At 42.4% G+C, this 23,390-nt stretch overlaps 1 long non-coding RNA gene across 1 annotated transcript; it reads left to right on the top strand.

Moving 5' to 3' along the window:
* Window positions 1-3,251: 3,251 nt before the first annotated feature.
* Window positions 3,252-4,864, top strand: LOC306971550. Its single transcript, XR_013793460.1, has 4 exons — window positions 3,252-3,296; window positions 3,544-3,570; window positions 4,534-4,633; window positions 4,755-4,864. It is a non-coding gene; the product is annotated as an uncharacterized lncRNA (long non-coding RNA).
* The last annotated feature ends 18,526 nt before the right edge of the window (window positions 4,865-23,390 follow it).

The raw sequence follows: 23,390 nt of genomic DNA on the forward strand, positions 1-23,390 counted from the left end.
GATTTTACACTTAGACAGAGTTTCCTTTTGCTGGCTGTGGTTTGAAAAGCAAATGTCCAATAAATATAAAGTCCTTCAACCAGAAAGGCCGACAAGAACAATTCTGGAGAAAAAAATGTGCTAAATATTTCACCGAAGTCAGTGACTGACATAACAGGCCTAAGAAGGTTTAATATTTAAATCAAAAAAGGTTCGATCTACACCTTCAAGCTGGAAATAAAAGTCTTTCCTCTTTGTGCGTCGTCATATTCTCCAAGACAATGGCAGCCTCCTCGTACATTTACTTTTATAAAAGTGTGCTACGAACTCAAGAGCTGATCAATGCAGTTACACTCATGCGTGTTCAGTGAGCGCCTGGAAAAAAGTGTCAAAAGAGCGACAAAAACAGAGCATAACAGGCGACAAAAAAGTAATAAAAAGTAAAAGAACCACAACAAAACTACAAAAAACAGACGACAAAAATGCGATAAAAATGAAACAAAAATGTAACAATAAAAACAGAAAATGCGAAATGACATCAACGTGAGGAATAATCTTGGTTTAGAAGGTCTTAGCTTTCAAATGAGTTCTCACACTGGCCTGAAAGCTGTAAGATTTTATATTTGGGTAAAGCTGAACTGGAGAAAATGTGTTTGTTTAAGAGGTTTAAAGTTCACAGTAACATTAATGATGTACAGAATAAAAATAAACATGCAAGTCACAAGCATCAACACACAACTGCAGAGAGAGAGGATGAGACATGAACACACTTCTAGTCAACTGGTTTAAAATGATGTCGACTCGTGTCACAGTATCGATTCGACGGTTAAAGCCCTAATCTGTGTTAATATGTAAGTATTTAAACTTTAAATATCTGTGTGTGCATTTTTCAATCAAATTAAGAAGAGAATATTGTCAGTTCTTGGATCTGACCAAACACTTTTAAGGCTTGTCAAACAGTTTGTGTTTTTGCCTGAAACTAACATAAGAAAACATTTACAAGACAAACTTTTCCTCAGGGCGACAACGGAAGAAAGACGCCTTCACAAGCTTTATTTATTATAATTTACCAGTAACTGTCAAAGTAGGAATGACTTCAATGAGCCTGTGAATCATCGTCTCTGTCAGCACAAACAAAGCAGTATGTTATAGTATGTTAAAGCAGAACAATGCTGTAATTATTTTGTACCCATAATGCACTCTGATATACAAATACAGGTTTAAAACAAATTAATAGAAAAGAGGTTACTGTGAAATGTACTGTACAAAAAGCTGATGGTTAGCATTTATAAACAGTCCTATGTGTCTGAAAACAGAAGAAAGACTGGCTGTGAGTGTCAAAAGCAAGAGGTTAGGAGGCATTTTTGTGGTACAAAAATCGCCCTGATGAAGACATAGCTGTTGAAACGTGTTGGCGTTTCGCGTTTTAATCTTCTTGTCCATGCCGCAACAAAGGATTTTTAATTTTCGCAACCACGGAGTGCCTCCTAACACCTTTGACTGCTTTTGACACTCACAGACAGTCTTTCTTCTGTTTTCATGCACTATCGGCTCCTTGGATGAGCACCCGTGAGTTCACTACAACTTGTTACACCCAAAGCAGCGCTCATTTTCTATTTTCAGTCCTATTTGTCTATTGGTCATTTATTGATTGCCAAGCTCAGCAATACTTATTTGATCATTTCAGAACACATGGAGTTTGCTGAAGAGGACCCCCACACCCACTCACTCTAACCTGAGATGGTTCCACCATACGTTCAGCTGACTCATTAATGTAAGCGAGCCATTCTATGAATCTGACTGTTTTCATGCTCACTTATACTCACAGAAGTTTAAAAAAAAAAAAAAAAAAAATGCTCAAAAATATATTTATATAATTTTATTTTTTATTTTTTGTAGGCCCCGGGGCCCCTGGGCTCCAGCCCAGGAAAGCCCAGTGGTTAAGGCAGCCCTGATCGAACGGCGCCATGGGAAGAACCAGCGAGGAGTTTGGCCTCACTGCAGAGGAACTCTTCTTGTTCACCGTGACTCGTTTCATTAGTTTCATTAACGTCTCTCATCTACACAAGTTAACTCGGCTCGAAGTCAATGCACGAGCAACAATAAGAATAAATCCCCAAATCTTACCCATATCAGTCGACATATGTGCCTTCCACATAGTTTCACATCAAGGACCCCTAAAGGGCCGATCTCACCGGCCTGGAGATCTGTTGGAGACTCGAGTTGTCGCTGGTCACAGAGATGTCTCCGAGACGTCCCATGGATGAGGCGAGTCTACAGCTCATCTGGTGGCATTTGTTTTTTCTAGGGTGGCACCAGGACCGCCTGAAGTGAACACATGCGAGCGACTGCAAGTCTTTCAAGTGACCACATAGAAACGGCAGCACGATTCGTGCGGTCAGCTGTGCACAAACTGTACTTTATCATTGCTCTGATCTGAATACTACTGACATATAGTAATAATGGCTTACACTTGTATTGTGCTTTAAAAGCCTGTATTACCAAAAGTCTACACTGTAGTCATTTTTCATTCACTCCATACTCAGTGGTGGTAAGCTACTGTTGTAGCCACAGCAGCCCTGGGGTAGACTGACGGAAGTGAGGCATCCAGTCTGTGCCATCAGCCCCTCTGACCACCAACCACTCACTCACTACTTCACCCAGGCTTCCTGGTGTCCACAAACGGTCTCCCATCCGAGTACCAACCAGGCCCTTCCTGCTTAGCTTCTGAGATCTGACAGGATCAGGCAGAGCAAAGGCGGGAAAGGCTTGGTATATAGGACAGAATTGGACAGTCCCTCAGCTTCACTGGCTCAATGATCAAACTTCACATTGGGACACGCACATCTACCATCAGTCCTTTCCATCTGCAACACAACCCAATGTATTTACGAGGGAAAGGGTCAAGTTTCTGCTAATGACCAGCAGGAGGCGGCAGAGGAATCACGGAAATGACAATATTGATTCTAGATTCACTTTGACAACTGCTATGGACCGAAGCTGGGAAGTGCGTCCACATACTAATGTCCTGTTCAATACTCTCTAGGACGGAAAGGGAATTATTTATGCAGTCAGTGGTACATGAAAACACAGTAAATACCCAAAAGGGGCCTTAGTCTGTTTGCAAATAGTACAAATAGTACATGTTTGAGTACAGTATACATGGGTGTTTACATTTGAACTATGCATGACACCCATAAAGGGTCCCGAGGCAATTCCACACACAGATAAAAGCCCTGAACACCAGTCGTTCTTCACTTGGTCTTTGATTCAAACTCCAAACAAAATGACTCTCCTCAAGATCAGCGCCTTGGCCCGTGAGTATCCGCTACAACTACTACCAGTGCTTCTTAACGTACTGACTTTAGCCACTTAGACCGGACAAACGTGATGTTTGGGACAGAGCGTAGTTCCCACTTCATCCTGTACTGAATGGAGTGTTACCATGTGATATGAAAGAGTGTCTGCACTTACTTACCAGCACATTGGCCAATGTTATTTCTTCTTCTTTTTTGTGTTCTGTAAATGTGACAAATACTGACCGTTTCTCCCTTGTCTTTTCAGTGATGGCCGTTTTCTTGGTGGTTTCAGGTAAATGCATTTTCTCACAGACACTGGTGTAGTTTTGTGTTTGTCCGTAAGCACACTGTGGGCTCTTTTTTCTATGAATGGGTCTGAATCATTAAAACAGTTCTCATACAGCTGCTTATAAATGTCAGCAGTTTTTGGGCCCTTGGGGGCCTCAGTGTCACTGTCAGGGCCCGATCTTGTGCATCAAAACGGAGACGATAGCGTGACATTTTGCGCTCAGTAGTAGCGCACTTTGTGATCTTGCCACTCCAGACTTAGCGCACTTAAGTGGGTGGAGACACACATTTTCCTCCAACCAGATCGACTCCGCGTCCAGGAGAGTGGTTGTGTGGGAGTGGGGTGTGAACATGTGCTTTTGTTTTGCTTCGCGTTCACGCCAACCGCGGCCGATCCGCGCCACAGCGGACGCTGTAGCTCTTTTTCTCTCGAGACGTGAACATGGTTTAGCTCACGATGGGGTAATAAAAGTTTTTAGTTTGACCTGTGAGAGCCTAAGGCTCAAGAAAGAACGCAAGACAGCGCAATGTAAACGAGGAAGTGAATGTCAGCCGTGTTTCCGTCAGTGCAGTCACCTCCTCTTGTGACGCCCCCTCACAGGCGGCGGAGGCGAATGGCACATATAGCACCGCCACTCGGAAAATAATTCGCCAAGAGCCTGCGCCACCCCGTGCCCCGCCACAAGATCTGGCCCTCAGTGTCAACAACCACTTGATTAGAATCGTAGTGAGGCTAAATCGTCGAGAGTTTACTTCTCGTAGTTATTCTCTGAAATGCACGATTTCCTCCTTTGACTTGAGTGAATCCTTGTTGTTTGGGCCTCATGGGATCTTCCTCTCTACAGTGTGAGGAGAAAGTCACACTCCAGACTTTGGGGAGCGGCTGCTCTGCCTTTTTTGTTCATTTTAGTCGAAGGTGTTGAAGTCACTGCACATGATAAGTGTGTCTTGTTTCTTGTCTGTGCAGTTCAGGCGGACCCTGAGCCAGAGGCACTCGCTTCTGGACCAGAGCCTGAGCCACAAGCGGAGGCACTCGCTTCTGGACCAGAGCCTAAGCCTTTTATTGGGTAAGTTTAATCATTAAAACATTTCACATCAAGGAAGCATTCACTTTTCTCACACATTCAGACTTTAAAGCAGACATGATGTTACTTCTTACATTGCTTTTGTTTTGTTTCATATGTGAAGTGCTATCATTGGTGCGTTGTCACATCTGTTTGGATAAACTGTGGACGTCGCTGGATGGAGTCCCACTGATGCATTCAACCGTCTTCTAAACGACTCCTCCTCCTCTTCCAATTAAACAAGTTTATGAGCATAAAAATGAGTTATGTTTTTATTATAAGAGAAATTATATTCTTTCATGATTTAATCTTTAGAAGAGGGAGAATCCCTTCGATAACTGGGACTTGCACATGGCCCTTAAAGTGCATATGTCATGGTAATATTTTTGGGAAATTCGTATTTAATCTTTTTTCTTTTTGCCCAAGTAACAATATATGAGTTTTAAAACAACACATTACTGTGTTTAGCAAGAAATAAGCAATAAAATCTTGTGCGTTGAGCTGCTGCGTTGAGAGCACTTCCAGGTTTGATAAAGTCACATGACATGGCGTGTCTGTGGGGCTATGAGATGAGACGCAGCCCAGGCCAGTGGTTTGTTTTGATCGTGTTTTCCTTCATCTCTACGCTTTTTAGACATATACTGTTTTAAGTTTGCTTTATAATGATCATTATCGTGTGTTTGGAGGGCTGTACACACGATATTTAACATATTCATGATTTATCTAAAGTAATGGGAGAAGAAAGCAATTGCCTGATTAAAAATACCCCCCCTCCCAAAAAAAAAAGCACAGATATCAAAGCAATCCATCAGTAAGAAGTACAACAGACACCAAAGCTCAACACATTATTTTGTAAAAAATAAAATAAAATAATAACATACTCTTTAGGTTTGAAAAGGAAACAGTTATATGATATCCATAACTACTTCTCTCAAAGTTACCTTTCTAGCGACATTTTAAATCCAAAATGGATAGGTTTGGCCACCTACTGCTTAAACATTGTCTTGCACTAGCTGGCCTCAGGGTTATTGTTCTTAAATTTACATGTGTCTTTTCATAGCACAAATATTAACTCCTATGAACTAGTTATTCTATATAAATATTCCTATCTTGGTATACTATAAGGGTTTTTTTTTCTAACAAAGGGAAAAGTTATATTCTACAGTGTAAGAGGTCAAATCTGTATCTTCCTCTTAACCACTGCTCCCTGGGACATTGTTTTAGATGTTCTTCCTCAGTGATCAGTCTGAAGTCAGAGTAGAAGTTTGGCACAGCTGTAAACACAACTTATTTTGATTTTACACCAGCAATACATGACTGAAGGGCATTCACTTTAATAAGACATTGTTGTGCCCACCGGAAACTGTTTCAGACTTTGAGTACATGATGGTGACAACAGCTAATGCATGCTTTTATCACCAGTCGTATCGACTACTGTAATGCCCTGCCTTCTGGTCTTCCCAAAAAGAGTATCTCAGGTTTACAATTTTTACAAACTTCAGCAGCTCGTGTCCTGACGAAGACCAGGAGGCGGGACCACATTACACCGGTTTTAGAATCGCTGCATTGGCTCCCCGTGTGTTTCAGGATCGATTTTAAAGTTCTTTTAACGGTTTTTAAATATCTCAATGGTCTTGGTCCTTCTTATCTTTCAGAACTGCTTTTACCTTATGAACCTTCACGGCCCCTTTGCTCCTCCTCAGTGGTCTCCTAGTTATTCCTAAAGTCAACAAAACCACTCATGGTGAGGTGTCTTTCCAATATTACGGCCCTCGCCTCTGGAACGACCTGCCGGAGGAGCTCAGGGCTGCAGAGAACGTTCATGTTTTTAAGAGCAGCTCAAGACCCACCTTTTTAGCTTAGCTTTTAACTGACTAATCTATTTATTTAATCCTAATACATAAAATATGGGAGGTGGTGCCCGTCATGATTTAAGGGGTCATGCTAATAAAAAAGTTCTGGTGTTCTGCCGAAACGTGCACGTGTAAGAGCAAGATGTCCAGGGTTTGGGTCTGGGTAATACATTATGTCTATGAGTGTCCTCACTAAGATAGCAGTACAAGGCTGTGTGTGTGTGTGTGTGTGTGTGTGTGTGTGTGTGTGTGTGTGTGCGTGCGTGCGTGCGTGCGTGCGCATGTGTCAGATAGAGTTACGCTCTCGGCTCTCTTGTGTCTCTCCTGTTTGGGGTTCAAAGTGTGTCTTTTCCAGCCCGTGCTCAAAGGTCTGGAGAAATGGGGAGCGGGGCGTCGGTCACCGAGCAGGAGCGAGGGCAGGCCCGGGGAGAGGAAGCGCAGGAGTGCCGAGAAGACTTGGGTCAAACAGGGAGAGGAACGGCACAGGAAGAAAGAGGGAAGGCCGGGGAGGAGAGGACTTGGAGTGAGAGACAGCCAGACTCCCAAGATGACAGACAGAGGTGGGTAGAGAATGTTATGTTTCCTGCTCAGGACCGACAATGGACCACAGTATTTTTTGACTTAATGAACTCAAAATAACAGAGTAATAACATGTTTTCAGCTGTCAAATTATTACAAAAAATCCTCTGTTACTCTGTTACTTATAAAGTGACTATACTGACCAGTTGCCTTTAGAATAAAATGAAAATTGAAACTAGGAGTTAGGGAAAGCAAATATTTGTGAAACAAGACCTTGAGCTCCTATTACTAATTATGATGCCTTTCTATTGATCATGAACTGTAGTTGATTCATTGTACTATGTTGTATGGCATACTTATCAACTCATCCCTGTGAATAAACATGTTTTAAATGAAAAAGCAAGGAAGGAATTAAGTTTTGGTGTGAATTTAATACAGAAAACATGTAACCAAGTGGAAGGAGCCTAGTGGCTGGGCTTCCCCAAAATCCCACAATTGTGGTACTTGCACCTGGTACGTTATGGACGTGAAACCAAAAGAGAGAGACTGAGACAAGACCATCTAGGCTGATTTATTATAAAGCTACGGTTTTATTTTATTTCTAGTTAAAACCTGGTAAGCAAACTCAACATAATGACTTTGACTAAGGTGACCCAAATCACAAAACAAACAAAAAAGAAAAACCCAAATCAATGACTTTAGCTCCCACACACACCTCCTCCAGCTGTTCTGGGGGGACCCTGAGGCCACACCCGGCCAGCTCGGAGACATAGTCCCACCAGTGTGCCCTGGGCCTTCCATGAGGCCTTGTCCCACTAGGACATTCCTGGAACACCTCCCACGGGAGGCGATTAGGAGGCATCCGGAACAAATGCCCGAGCCACCTTAGCTGGCTCCTTTCGACTTGAAGGAGCAGCGACTCTACTCCGAGCTCCTCCCGGGTAACTGAGCTCCTCACCCGATCTCGAAGGGTGCGCCCAGCCACCCTGCGAAGGAAACTCATTTTGGACGATTGTATTCATGATCTTGTCCTTTCGGTCATTACCCAAACCTCATGACCATAGGTGAGAGTGGGAACGTAGATCGATCGGTAAATCGAGAGCTTTTCACCACGACAGACCGATACAGCGACCGCATCACTGCTGACGCCGCACCGATCCGTCTGTCGATCTCACAAAATGAATGTGAAAATTGAGTGTTTCCCGAAAATACACCGTAGATTAGTTGTTCTCAGCCGGTGGGTCGGGACCTAAAAGTGGATCACAGAACCGCTTTCAGTGGGTCCCAAGTCTTTCCTAGAAAACATAGCTCTATACACGCATTTCCAATGACATCACACGTAACCATTTTAAAACACCGAAGTAGAATTATGCAGTACTACAACATGCAACAATATATCTACTCAGGATGAAAATGAAAGACAACTGATTGACTGTGGCATTTTTATGTACTCGTAATCATTGCTCAAGAAGATAACCGTAAAAACACGGCCCAAGAGGCGCACGTTTATGTGATATAACCAGCTACTGTACTGCCTGAGCCCGCCTCGCTCATCTTAAACACACCAATGGGAACTCATGGTACTGAATCTACATGCCATGGTTCAATGAATCTACGTGCCTACTCCCAAAAGTAAGCCACATTTACTTCACAAAGTCACTAAAGCTACAAATGTAACCGCGCACTCTGATGACAGCAGTCGAGGAGGACAGATGGTGGCGTCCCGCGATCAGATGGCAAAGGTCGGAGAGGAAACGACAAGTGTGCCTCAGGAAGAAGAGAAGCTGCAAACACCAGAGAGGACGACCCAAACCGGAACAGCAGCAGGGGAGGGGGCAGCCCAAGGAGAGACGGGTACCACCGCGAGCGAGAGGACTGAGGCCCAGGAGGAGAAGAAGAGCGAAAGCGCACGCCTGGCTCCGCCTGAGACCAGAAGCTCCACACCTGCCGCTCAGAGCGACGACACTTTACAGGTATCACCATACCTTTTTTTGTTTTGTTTTTTGCTTTTACTGCACTGCTGATTCACATTATTTCACTGTGGCCTTTTATTGTGGCCAGTCTATTAAAAGGAAAAAGGATAAATACTCAGTAAAGCCACATGCACACCTAACGCGTCTAATCGTGTTACTATTTGGTCGCTTGAAATGGTTGCAATCAGTCGAACATGTTTGTGGTCCAGTGAGTTTTTTTGATTGTTTCTATGTCTTTTGTTTTCATTAATTGAAGGGTATAATTCCTCTGATCGGAATGAAAGGGCTCTGCAAGGCTGCTGTAGCAGAGGTGAGGTTATGTTGCTCCAAATTGACAGATGAACCACTGTGTCCTTCTATTTAACGATGGAATTGCAATTACCCATTGTCGACTGGATTGGGCTGACTGAATCAAGGACATTTTGCCTCTAGCTACAGAAGCGTAGAAGCAGAAGAAGTGTGGGGGAATACTTACCAGAACACAATTAATCCTCTGATCATATTACAGAAAAGAGCAGTGCGGATCATTCACATGGTCGGGTTTCTAGAACATACTCATAATCTGTTTGTTTACGCAGTAAAAGTTGCAAAAATGTTATGATCTTGTAAAATATAATACATTATTAGTCTTATATAAAGGATTCAACCAATTATTACCGCCTAACCTACAATGTTTTTTCATAACTCCAGTGCGAGCTCATCACTTGAGAGGTTTTGGATATTTTACATTGCCAAGAGCTCAAAACTCACAAACGTTTTTCTGTGTCTGTATGCGGAGTGAAACTCTGGAACAAACTGGACTTACAGCACAAGCAATGCAAAACCATCCATCGATTTAAGTAAGGGATAATGTATATCGGGAAAATAAGTACCTTCAGGGTGAAACAAGACCGGTTCGCCCTGTCGGTACTTATTTTCCCGATAATGACCAGCGTTCTATACATTATCCCGCTTATTATACGGCCATTTGCCAACTGAACACACACAACATAAACTTCATACACTTTCATGAAGGCTGAAAGGTTTATTTAATGATTTCCACGGCAAATTGTTCCCAAAAGTTTGCGTGTTGCTTGGCAACGTTTGGCTAGGCTAGAAGCAGCAAGGCTAGTTGCTAGCCTAGCTACTTAGTTGAAGGCACAGTTGGAGAGGAGGAATGGTGGTGAATCTCTGGGTAAGTTGAAAGTCGGACTCACGTTAACTTCACAAGCGATTCCCCCAACAAGACGGGGACAGAGATAGTGCCCACTACTACGTACGTGCGGAGTGATATGAAAGCACAAACTCTGTTGCCATTGGCAGCAGTCAGTATTTTTTTCAGAGGTCCTTTATCAGAAAAAAATGACCGGTAGAATGCCGGAAAATCCCATTCAAATCAATGGAGCGTTCTACTTACGTTGTGAAGAGCCGTATAATAAACAGTTATATAAACATCAGGTCTGGTCAAAATATAGAGATAAGGGTCTTTAATTTAAATTTCTGTTGTTCTCTGTCTCATAGTGTTAAGTGCTCAATGTTTCCTTACCATTGTTGGTATATTGTCCATTATCATCGGTGATATTGTTCATTCTCCTTACATTGTTAGTATAAAATTTTGTTACAATGTAATAATTATTGTTACTTGTGGTAATACCACCATGATATAACATTTTGATAATAATCCTTGAACAAAGTAACAGTGAAGTTGAATGTATTAATCTCTGAATGGGGAACTGGGGGTGGGATTAAATAAGTTATCTTCTTCCCACTCCCTTTCAGGTAGAAATGGATCATCATGTTTACATACTGTATAGGCCTACTGTACTTTCTGTGCCATTGCCTGAAATAAATGAATAAATGAATCAATGAAATGAAGCTTCTTCTCTCGTCTTCAAAAGACCTGGGCTGAAAGTGGTCTCTAGTGTGGGTTTAACCAGTCTTACTTCTAAAGACAAGAGCGAGAAGAAGCTTCTGACGAAACACCCTCAAGTTAATCAACATGGTCCAGGCGACTTATCTGCTATGTTTGATACATGCGAGTTCCTTTGCTAAGTCAGTCATTTGACTCATCAGATCTGAGTAGATATGGAAAAATTCTTTGGGAAGGAGCAACTTGGAAAGACTTCAGAGCTACACGCTGGAGAACCAGGACCTATAAAGACAAACTTTATTCAAGACGTTTGTTGCTGCTTTGGCTTGATCTCACCTTTGTTTTGCTCTATGTTTTTGTGCTGAAGGCGGATGTGGAGGCGCCTCAGCCCGACAGCCACGTGGTAGAAGTCCAGTCTCTGCAGAGTGACGACGAGAACCTGAAAACCAACAAAGACAATGAGCAAAAGATGGAAAACGAAAAGATGCCACCAGCTGCTATCCAGAGCCAACCCGCTGCTGTGAGTTAATTATTAAAATACTAAAATAATAGAAATAGAAACTTTATTTTTTTACATAGGAGCCAGTGGCAGAGAACGAAGAGCTGTCGTTGGTTTTCGAGAGTTTCCTTCACAACAACGGGATGCTCTACAGCTGCTTCAATCACCACGGCAACCGGGTCTACGTGGACGAGACGCAGGTACGCGATATTCGTACCTCTGTCTCTATTATTCCCTCATGGTGCTGCAAACTACACAAATGACTTTATCAGTCATAGACTCCTGTTGTCATCTGTGCATCTGGTTTGCGGTGATATAGATTTTTTAGAGTTTAGAGTTTAGAATCTATCCTGATTTTGATTAGTTGCTTGACAAATTTGATTTTAAACTGATTTTAAACTTTACTAGATGCAGTGTTTTTCCTACAAATGTCTGAGCTTACAGTAGGAGGACAATTCATGCTATAACTAGAAAAAAAAATCAGGTATCCTTTAAATACTGCAACTTTTTTTTAGTTTAATGTGAGCTGTCGTCATCCTCGGAGTAACATAATTGCGTTAGCGTTACGAGGTTAGAGTTTTAATCTCCAAGAATGTCACTTGAAAACGAAGAGCTTTTGTTCCCTTCTGTAATGTTATTATTGTGACAAAAAAATAAATTACAATTCTTTTCAGAAGTTGCAGCCTTTCCCCCAGGAGTGGTATAGCCAAGGACATTTTATTACGCCAAACTCTGAGGTAGGATTTCTACTGACTCGTTGAGCGTAGTGTTTGCAGTAGTAATTAATAAAGTGTTCCACTGGTGTTGTTGCCGTATCTTCTTCCTCAGGGCTATGGTCAGCTGCAGACCAGCAGTGGCCCGTCTGTATTCAGAGAAGACGACCGCACCAGCAGCACCTACATCCAGGGCAAAGGCACCGTCATGACTTACTGGTTCGAGGTCAGTGAGAATGACTTTAATTTTGTTTGTTTGTTGTTAGTTCAAAGTCCTCAAAAATGGGACTGACTGATGGGATTTGTCATTGCTGAGAATAATGCATAGAGAACTTTTCATTAGGATTGTTAGTGACCTTGATTATTTTGACATACAGTCCCGATCAAAAGTTTAAGACCAGCTGAAAGACAGTAAAAATCACATTTTGCAAGCGCTGCCTGATTGGGCTGCAGTCGGCTCCAGTAACAGCCTTCGTTTGGGTTGAGGATCGTCCAGGGTCTTTCAAAAGCAGAACGTTTCCGTGCCTTTGCCATCAGGTCAGGACTTTGGATCAGCTGCAGAACAGTCTCTTTCAGTTTAAAGGGACTACACGGAGTTTAAAAATGTTAAAATTAAGTGTTTTCCCCCTCCTACATGTTTCAACAATGTCCTAAGGTGTAGAATGAGCTCAGACCTGTTCACCACAACTGCCTCTAAAACCCTGCACTGTCACTCAAAAAGGTGTTAATTCGGGTCCGAAGTGCCGTCATGCATCGGCTTAATATAGACGGTGCAGTTACACGAATGACCTGAGGTGACAGTAGTGAGTATAAAATGGCTAATTTGCATCTAGCCCCTTTAACCCCTTAACTCCCACCTGAACTGAGCACATTTTCTCCAATTTGGCTTTACCCCAATCCAAAAGCTTCTGGGAAAAAAGGTGTGAAAATAGCGACAGAACTGAGACGAAAACAATGATGAAAAAGTGAGAAAACTTTAACAAAAAAGTGACGAAAAATTGACGAAAAATGACAAAAATGTGACAAAAAATTGACAAAAAAATTACAAAAAATTGACAAAAAATGACAAAAAATGACAAAAATGTGACAAAAATGAAGAAAAAAATGAAGAAAAAAAATACCAAAAAAGCTACAAAAATGAGTTGAATACCCAAAAAAAATGATGGGAAAAAAATCTGATGACGTGAGGAAAAAGATCCATTTAGATGAGTTTTGTAGATCTTAGCTTTCAAATGAGGCGTTACACTGGCCTACAGGATTTGGCTAAAGCTGAACTGGAGAAAACCTCTTAACTCCCGCCTGAACTGAGAGCATTAACTGTTGTTTTCAATCAAAGGTTTACTCTTTTTTTTTTTTGTCTAACTCCCATGAAGTTCTACGTAGAACCTCAATATACAGTACTAATATTCAACCATGCAAAATGTGATTTTTTACCATTTTTCAACTGGTCTTAAACTTTTGATCAGGACTGTATTAGCCTCATTAACACAAATCCCGGTGTAATCATCGTGAAGATAGAGGTGGATAGTGATAATGACATAATTTACTCAAGTACCTGTGCCTGAGTAACATTTTGAAGAACATTATATTTTCGCACAACCATAAGAATCTCACGCTCAGTTAGTCAGTACTTGAGTAGTGAATGAATCTCTTTTTTTTTCACCTTTTTCTTTACCACTTAAGATTTCTCTCTTTTCAAGTTGAACTGGCCATGTGGAAAAAACAAAACAAATACTACATTACGATTTATTGTATATTGTCATTAAAGTTACTGACTGTGAAAGGGCAGTAAAGTCTTGTTCAAGGGTGAAATCATCATAGTCCTGTTGTTTCTGTAGGAACGGGTGAACGTGTGCAGGTTCTGGGACCCTCAGGCCGGACTGTGGCTGATCCTCCCTCTGCAGTGGGAACTCGACCTGGACTTTGTCAAAACGAGGGTCCAACAGGTCATGGTGAGATATTAATGCATGTTTTGCTCTCAGTCAGCCGCACACATCCATCTTAAAGCCTTTGATCACAGTGAGGTTAAAATTGTAGCCCAAACGATCATTGGTCGCTTCGTAACTCAAAGTGTGTTTGTTTTGCGTTTGCAGACAGCCCTGCCAGGCCTGGTGGATCAGAAGGAGATCACCGCGGCTCTCAGACACTGCAACTACGACTCTGAGGAGGTCATCTCTGTTTATCTGACCATGTTTGGAGAGATTTTACTGCAGCCCGTGCCCAAAGACTACACCGACCTCAACTCATTTAGGTGAAACTCGAGGGCTGTGTTTTCAATTCACTGACAGGAAAGGTGGTTTGGAGACAGTGGGACTTATCGATGTTTCTCTTCTCTTTGTTCATAATGAGCGTGGATAGGATTAGGATTGAGTCCTACTGAGTCCTTTTCATTGTTTATTTGTTTGGGACAGTGCACGTTAATGAACAGACTTCTCGAGCACATCTCAAAGATTCTCACTGGGGTTAAGATCTGGACTCTGTGGCGGCCAATCCATCTCATGCTCTGGCATTGTCATCTTGGCGTATGCCCGTGCCGTCAGGGAGGAAGAAATCCATTGGTGGAATAACCTGCTCATTCAGGATGTTCAGCTGATCTCATTCTTTGGGCACATAGTGTTGGTCAACCTAGACCTGACCAACTGCAGCAACCCCAGATCAGAGCAGTTAGATACATTCAGGTGGCAACTTGTTTGTTTGGACAGACAGTCTGGATTGATTCTTTGCAGAGCGCTGTTGGAGAGGGACCGAGTCATCGACGATCTGAAGAGTAAACTCCAGACTAAAGAGAAGGACGTGGACGCTCTCTTCCAGAGGAACAGTTTCCTGAAGAGGGAGGTGCGGTACCTCACCGACGTCGTGCAACACCTGAACCACAAACTGGCCGAGCTGGAGACCGACCAGCAGGAGGCACGGCAGAAGATACGCTCTCTGCTCAGGTACTTTTATGACTTATAACCAACATTTTTACTGGCATGAAGGCCTTAATGTTGACACAGTTAACTGAATCACTTTTAATTCTTTTTATTGCTCCGCATAAACCCTACCAGCCGCAGAGCCCCAGCCGTCCCTCTCCCCAAACCCTCCTCCAAACCCGCGCTGGACCCGGATCAAATGCGGCAGGTGCGGACTTTAACCAGAGACCTGAACGTGTGCAACAAGCAGCTGCGCTCCACGGTGCAGCAGGCGCTCGCCGACGTGAAGCACCAGCTGGAGGAGCTCCGGGAGGCGGCCAGCACAGCGACCCAGGAGGAGCAGCGCGCCGCGGGGCAGGTGGAGGAGCTCAGGTCCCTGTACCGGAAAGAGGCTGTGGAGAGGAAGAGTCTGTACAACAAACTGCTGGAGCTGCAGGGGAACATCAGGGTCTTCTGTCGATGCAGGAGGAGCGCGAAGACCGACACGTGTTTGGACAGTGCAGACGAGCAGGACGTGGCCGTGACGCAGAGAGGAAACAAGAAGAAGTTTCAGTTTGATAAAGTCTATGGATCCAACAGCACACAGGTACAGTGGCATAGCATTTCTTTAATTTGTTGGCTAAGTTAGATTGTTTTCCCTTTTTAAGGTCAGGGTTTATACAGTCAAATTTAATGCGACTTAAAAGGGGCTAGATGCAAGTTTGCCATTTTATACTCACGACTGCCACCTCAGGTCATACGTGTAACTGCACCTTCTATATTAAGCTCGTGCATGACGTCACCTCAGACCCGAAGTAACAACGTTTTGAGTGACAGTGCAGGATTTTAGAGGCAGTTGTGGTGAATTGATCTGGCCTCATTCTACACATTATACTGGAACTGTAGGGGAAAGTACTGAATTTCAACATTTTCTTAAACTCTGTATAGTCCCTTTAATGCCATTTTAGTAATACATAATTTTATGCCCACAAACGCCAAAAAAAAAAAAGAATTTGAATAGATAACTGAAAATTTGACATCATGACTTTCAAAAATACAGTAAATCTGATAGAAAATGTACAGACAATTTCAGCAAATTGGTATTTTCACTGAAATTATGGAGTAAATGAAGTTTAGCTCTTATAGTCAAACAGGAGTGGTGATTAGAAGCTTCTTAAAGAGACAGGCCACCGTTTTTACATACTGAGATATGTTCTTACCTGAGCTTAGACGAGTTGATGCGTACAGGTACGTATAAACTTCTTTAAAGGGGCTGGAAGCAAGTTCGCCATTTTATACTCACTACTGCCACCTCAGGCCATATGTGTAACTGCACCTTCTATATTAAGCTCGTGCATGACGGCAATTCGGGCCGAAGTGACACATTTTTGAGTGACCGTACAGGATTTTAGAGGCAGTTGTGGTGAACAGGTCTGAGCTCATTCTACACATTAGGACATGGCTGGAACATGTAGGGGGAGGAAAATACTTAATTTTAACATTTTTAAACTCCTTATAGTCCCTTTAAGCTCAGGTAAGAACATATCTCAGTGTGGAAAAATGGTGGCCTGTTCCTTTATGGTAGACACGAAACATTCTCAACCAACCCAGTCCAGTCGAAGATATTTCAAAGTCCACTATAATGGATAATTCCTGGACGACTAAGCCAGAACAATAACGTCAGTGTGTGACTTATTTTCTGGGTGGCACAGTTGCTTAAATTAATTAATTTTTTATTCCCATCTGTCCATGTTGCAGGAGGAAGTGTTTGCTGGGACACTGCCGGTCATCACCTCCTGCGTGGATGGATATAACGTGTGTATTCTGGCGTATGGACAAACTGGATCAGGGAAGACCTACACCATGATGGGCACCAAGGACCAGCCGGGGGTCAATATCAGGTCAGGCACAACACGACAGCAAGACGATCAAAGAGTGTAAAAGCTTTTAAAGACAACATAAAGGTCCCTTTCATGGACAGTCTGATACTACAAGCAATCAGACTGACTGCCAAGTTAAATGTGTGTAACCCATTCCATTGTTGACATAGAATTTCTCGACTAGACTTGAACTAAACCAGAACCAAACCACGGAGCCCTGAGTGCCACAAGTTCCCAATCCTACAACAACACTGATCTGAGCCATTTTGGAGTGACATGACAATCACCTTTGCCACCGAAAGCCGGGAGACTCTAATTGTGGCTCATTATGTGACATGGCATCTTCACGACAGCCCATTAATATTGAATAGGATTTAGGACCAGTAGAGTCGGTTTACACTGAGTAAGTCAAGTTTCCAGACATCACAGGATTACTGTTACATGTGACAGTGTAAGACTCAGGTGTGAAATCCTGGCTATGACCTGTGTGTGTGTGTGTGTCCCTGCAGGTCGATACGGGAACTGCTACGGATATGTGGCGAGAAGGAGAAGGTGTCGTACACTTTAAAGGTAAGTGCAGACATCCAAAGAAAACGGTGAATTTAGGATCTAAAGTTAGGCATCAAAACAGTCCGGAATTATTTTTAGTACACAGTAAACAAGAAAACGTTGTCATCTGTTTGTAACCACACCTTATTGACAGCAAAGTCATAATCTGAGCCGAAGAAAAGAGATGGTTTGAGAGAAGTACAATTCTCAAAAAGACTGTAATCTGCTAAAACCTTGAGAAAAGCAAAAATACAGCAGCATTTTGCATCTTCTCTCTTCATGCCAGTGAAATCATTTGTGGTGTTCACCCTTTTAAACCAGTATATATTGGACTTGGTCATGTTTGAGGGCTGGTTTGAAGGGCTAAGTAGGCTGCATTTGGCCACTGGACCTTAGTTTGTCCATTTCTGGTCTTTCATTGATTTATTGATTCAATAAATCAATGAAAGATTTATTGAATCATGACTGTTTTCACATTATTATGTGAACATTTTAATATACATTCATATAATACATCTACATCCATACTGTACATAAGAAGAAGGGAGCTTATACTGTAAGTTCCCACTCCTGTAAGTGTTAGAATTTCATTAATGTGGTAGGAGCCAAGGCAGGCGATGTACAACACATGGCGGTATCAAATGGCACAAAGATCCCAGCCAATCCCGGATGTAGCGACACTGCAACAACACAACAACACAGTGGCCATACCGCCTTTGCTCTGCCTGATCCCGTCAGACCTTGGAAGCTAAGCAGGAAGGGCCTAGTCGGTACTTGGATGGGAGACCGTTTGATAACACCAGGAAGCCTAGCGAATGGAGTGAGTGAGTGAGTGGTTGGTGGTGGTCGGAGGGGCCGATGGCACAGACTGGTTTCTGTCAGTCTACCCCAGGGCAGCTGTGGCTACAACAGTAGCTTACCACCACCGAGTATGGAGTGAACGAATAATGCAATAAAAAGCATCTTTGAGTGTCCAGAAAAGCGCTATATAAAACCGATGCATTATTATTATTATTATGACATCAGCACTGCACCAAAGCTGCCGAGCTTGTAGAGCATAATTTACACACAATTGATATTTCACTTTTGATGACTCTTTTTAAGCCTTTTTATTAATTAATTTTAACTGATTGGATCTGACAGGCCGGTTCAAAGAAAAGGCTCGTCTCATTGGTCAAAGTAATGACATCGGGGATTCTGATTAGCTGCTGAGATCAGCAAAGGGAGGGATGTTAGAATAATATATTTTTTTAATATTACTTACATTACATCAAATTGCACCAATTATACACCATCTACTAAACATAAACATTTAAACTTGCAGACTATCACTTTAACACTTTAAAGCGCTGTTGCCAACATTCATCCCATACTTGGCAGTGTCAAGTTACTGTTGTAGCCACAGCTGCCCCGGTGTAGACTGACTGACTCACTCACTTTCAACGGGTCACCATTAACTCCTCACCGCTCATCCAGGTGTCATTGCCACTGTTTTCTGTCTAACTTGCTTTGTCTTTCAGATTTCGATGCTGGAGATCTACAATGAGACCCTGAACGACCTCTTGTCTAAGACCCCCGGAGCCGCTCTGGACCTGCGAGTCCAGGGCAAGTCCGTGTCAGTCCCAGGCCTGACCCAAGTCCAAGTCCAGACCGAAGCCGACATCCTCAGCACCATGGAAACGGGGGAGAAGAACCGCAAGATCGCAGCCACCAAGATGAACATACAGAGGTCAGCGTTTCCCACACTTTAGACTTGCATCTTCTTAGCTGCAGTAGGAAGATGCCGTCAGTTTCTGCCAGCGCATATGGCCAAGCTTGTTGTGAGAACTTTAATCATTTCTCAACTGGACTATTGCAAGATTATATGGGCCAACACAAAAAGTAAAGATCTAGAAAGACTGCAACTGATGCAGAATAAAGCTGCCCGTTTGGCACTGAATTGCTCTTATAGAACCAGTGTAAAAACTATGCACTCCCATCTGGGCTGAAAGGGACTAGAAGCAATTTTGCTATTTTATACTCACTACTGCCATCTCAGGTCATACGTGTAACTGCACCTTCTATATTAAGCATGTGCATGAGGGCACTTTGGACCTGAATCAACACCTTTTTGAGTGACAGTGCAGGATTTTAGAGGCAGTTGTGGTGAACAGGTCTGAGCTCATTCTACACATTAGGACATTGTTGGAACATGTAGGGGGAGGAAAATACTTAATTTTAACATTATTAAACTCTGTATAGTCCCTTTAAGGTGAAAGACCAAGCTTTAGCTTCATTGTTATTCTCTACCTGGAAAATATTAAAACTCAATAATCCTATGTTTTTCTTTAGTCAATTTAAAAACAACAGAGAGTCACATGGCTATAACACTAGACATGCATCGCAAGGACGGTTTTTAATTCCCAAATCAAATACAAATTTTCTCAAAAGCACTTGTGTCTATAGAGCTATGAAGGGATGGAATGTATTGCCACTAAACCTGGTTCATATCAATAGACCACAAATCAATTTTTAAAGAACAATTGAAGAACTATATTGGTGTTGAATATCTTTGAGGATGCAGAATGATGTCAAGTTCACATTGTGCTTGCTGTATTTTCTTTTATAATGTATTTTATGTCTGTTGTCTGTCATATTGACAATGTTTTTGTATATGGAGGCTTTTAACAAGGACCCCAGGAAGACTAGCTGGCTGTAAAGCACAGCTAATGGGGATCCTAATAATAAACTAAACTAAGCGTTTTAGACCTGATATGCTTTCTTAACGCGCCACTGGATGCCGCTGTTCCTCTTGCTGCAGTTCCCGTTCTCACCTGGTGGTGGCGCTGGAGGTGGAGGGCTCTGATGAGGTGTCCGGGCTCTCGTCTCGGGGCACTCTGACGCTGTGCGATTTGGCTGGATCCGAGCGAATCTCTAAAACCGAGGCGACGGGACAGAGGCTGGTGGAGGCGGCGGCCATCAACAAGTCCCTCACGGCTCTGGGACAGGTACCGAAGCGTCAGTGGGGGGTTTGAGACGGTAGGGTAGGAAGTGTTGACGTCCTTTTCTCAGATGAGGCAAAGGCCAGTATTCCTGTAATTTATATAGTATTTTGAAATATTGATTAATTTGCTGAAATTACCAAATAAAACTCTTATTTGTAAGTGAAAACAACACACCTATTATACTTTTGTCTCTTACTACAAGTACTGTACAGTGTTACCTGCTTAATCTGAAATAATAGAGTTCGGGATGAATGGTACTAGCAAACATTGTTCACAGACTCAACATTAGCTAACAATTAGGGCTGGGTATTGCCAACAACTCAACGATCCCGATACAGAGTTCATGGTATAATAGGCATTGCGATTCAAATGTATTGCGATAGTGGGTCCATAACACAACATATATTCGGAATTTTCAGATAAAATGATCTTATAGGTGCACCAGTTTTTTTTCATTATGCTGAATAAGCTCAGTGTGCAATTTAAAGAGGAGGTTATTATGCTTTTTTCAGTCACATGGCACCAGTCTATAGCACACTACAATGATGACCAAACCTTCTGTTGGTCTGTAAATGCAGTAAATTAAAATAACTGCCTTGTATAAAATTGCTCTCTCAAATTTCCGACACGCCCCCTCCACACGCTGTCTGTGGCATCAGTGGGGAGGGGGTTCTGCTGAGGAGCAGTGGTTGGTTACTCGGCTGGTGACGAAAGCTCGGAGGCGTCTCCAGGAGGTGGGGCCGTTCCTAGGAGGACTCAGGCAAACCTATCCCTAAAATGGCCGCCATCAGAGTTTTTACAGATTACTCAAAAATACGTGAATGTGCCAAGGCAACACTTCAGGCATGTTTTTAATGAGGGAATGACATAAACATGATGTAAAGCTTGAAAAAGTCGATTTTGCATAACACCCCCCTTTAAGCCTCTTATTGCACTAGTTAGAGTGCATGTTGTGTCGCGCTCTAAATAAAGGCTATGGTTGGACAAACATACTGTATTTGCACATCATGGTACAGGTGGCTCGATACGATACGTGTATTGTCACATACGCCATAGCGATATACTGCCGTTACAATATATTGAGCACAGCCTTATTAACAATAGTATAAAAAGTAGAGAAAAGAGTCATTAAACAGCTCCATTAGCGCCGAGTCACTAATGGAAAACATACAGGTGCTCGTCCTATAATTAGAATATCATGAAAAAGTGCATTCACTTCTGTTATTCAACTTAAACTGTGAAACTAATATCTGATAGACACATTACATGCAAAGTGAGATATGCATAGTCTTTACTTGTTATGATTTTGATGATTATTGATCAGCTTGTAAAAAACGCAAATTAAAAAAACAAAGGCTTGACATGTCACTTTGCATGTAATCAGTCTATATCATATATTAGTTTCATATTTTAAGTTCAATTACAGAAATACACTTTTTCATGATATTCTAATATATGACGATCACCTGTAGTGTCCAAATGTTTAATGTGAACAAAAACTCCAGTATTTTACTTTTTAAAATCTCCATTAGTTTATTTTTATGGAAAAAGTCAGCTGCAAACCCATTAATGTTTTGCGATATGACATCACGATGGTTGGGAAACACTACTCAAACAAACTTCCTGTCCTTATCTCCCACATCCGTCTATCTTCTCTTCGCTCTTCCTCCAGATCTCCAACTGTATTTTATTGCAGCTCTAGCTTCTAGGGCCGAAACAACTGATCGATTAACCGACAACTAATTGATTATTGAAATATTACTGCTACTTTAGTAATCGATCGTTTTTTTGGTATACATACGCAGACAGATAAAGAGGAAAAATTACATGAAAATTCTGTATTTTTTATCTTAAAAAACAGCAAAAAATGTAGGGTTGGTAGGAGTGTTTTGTACATTGTAAATTTTAGGAATTATTCAATCAGAAAGCAGGATTAGCATTAAGAGCTTCTAAATAATGTTCACTCTAAATTTACTCCATCGACATGCCCTCAAGCTTCGCCACTTTAGCTTTATAAGGGAAAATGCTTGAAAAAGTACAATTTTCACAGCCAAGCGGTTAAAAAATACCAAAATAATCGGTAGTTGCAGCCCTACCGAACCACTACATTCTTTTGCATAAAATTTCTTGCTTTTGACCAACAGGGCTCCAGACGCGCTGCAACAATGCACCACAAACCACTTTAGAAATTCCCCAAAAGCATCTTAAAAAACAGGGTTCAATGTCAATACTTCAGCAATACATGAACCATCTCAATGCTGTTTGCAATTTGAATTGTTCTTATACAATATTTCACTAATAGATGTCATTTGTTCGCATTCCCGCCACCCACTGTCCCTGAGTATGGGTCAAACATCAATGAAACGATCTCAGGGCTGGCCCAAGGTACAGGCGACCCCGGCGGCCTCCTAGGCCAGCCATCTGTTGGAGGGGGCGCCGAATTGCACTTTAATTTTTGAACCCAACACCCCTCAGCCATGGACAGCATTGCCGAACATAACTTTGGAACAGAACGTGATGGAGACTTGCGGTCTTTCGTGTTGGAAACTAGATTTCAAGCTTTCAAACGAACCCTCTCTGGTCTTTCTAGCCCTCCAGGGAGCAACATCGATGAATAACTGTTGATAACTGTTATGAACAACTCATGATCGCACATGTTTTAATGTGAAGAAGAAAAGCCAAACAACTATAAATAACATGCTATTTTGGCAACCTTCATTATTTTACACTGCAAAATACACATAACTGCCTGATCCTCATGAATTCTCTGTTCCTCAGGTGTTCAGTGCTCTGAAGTGTAACGCTCTCCACGTCCCGTTCAGGAACTCCAAACTCACCCACCTCCTGCAGCCCTCCCTCAGCGGAGACGCCAAGGTGAACCAACACTCGAGAGCTTCTGTATTTTAGACAAATAAACAAGCATGTACGTCATCACCTCTCTCCTCTTCAGTGCTGTGTCTTTGTGAACGTCAGTCCCGATGTGGATGATGTGGCGGAGACTCTGAGCACGCTGCAGTTCGGCTCCAGCATCCGCCAGGTTTCTCTGGGAA

This window comes from Gobius niger, assembly GCF_951799975.1.
Source record: "Gobius niger genome assembly, chromosome: 12".
In the NCBI taxonomy this organism is placed as follows: domain Eukaryota; kingdom Metazoa; phylum Chordata; class Actinopteri; order Gobiiformes; family Gobiidae; genus Gobius; species Gobius niger.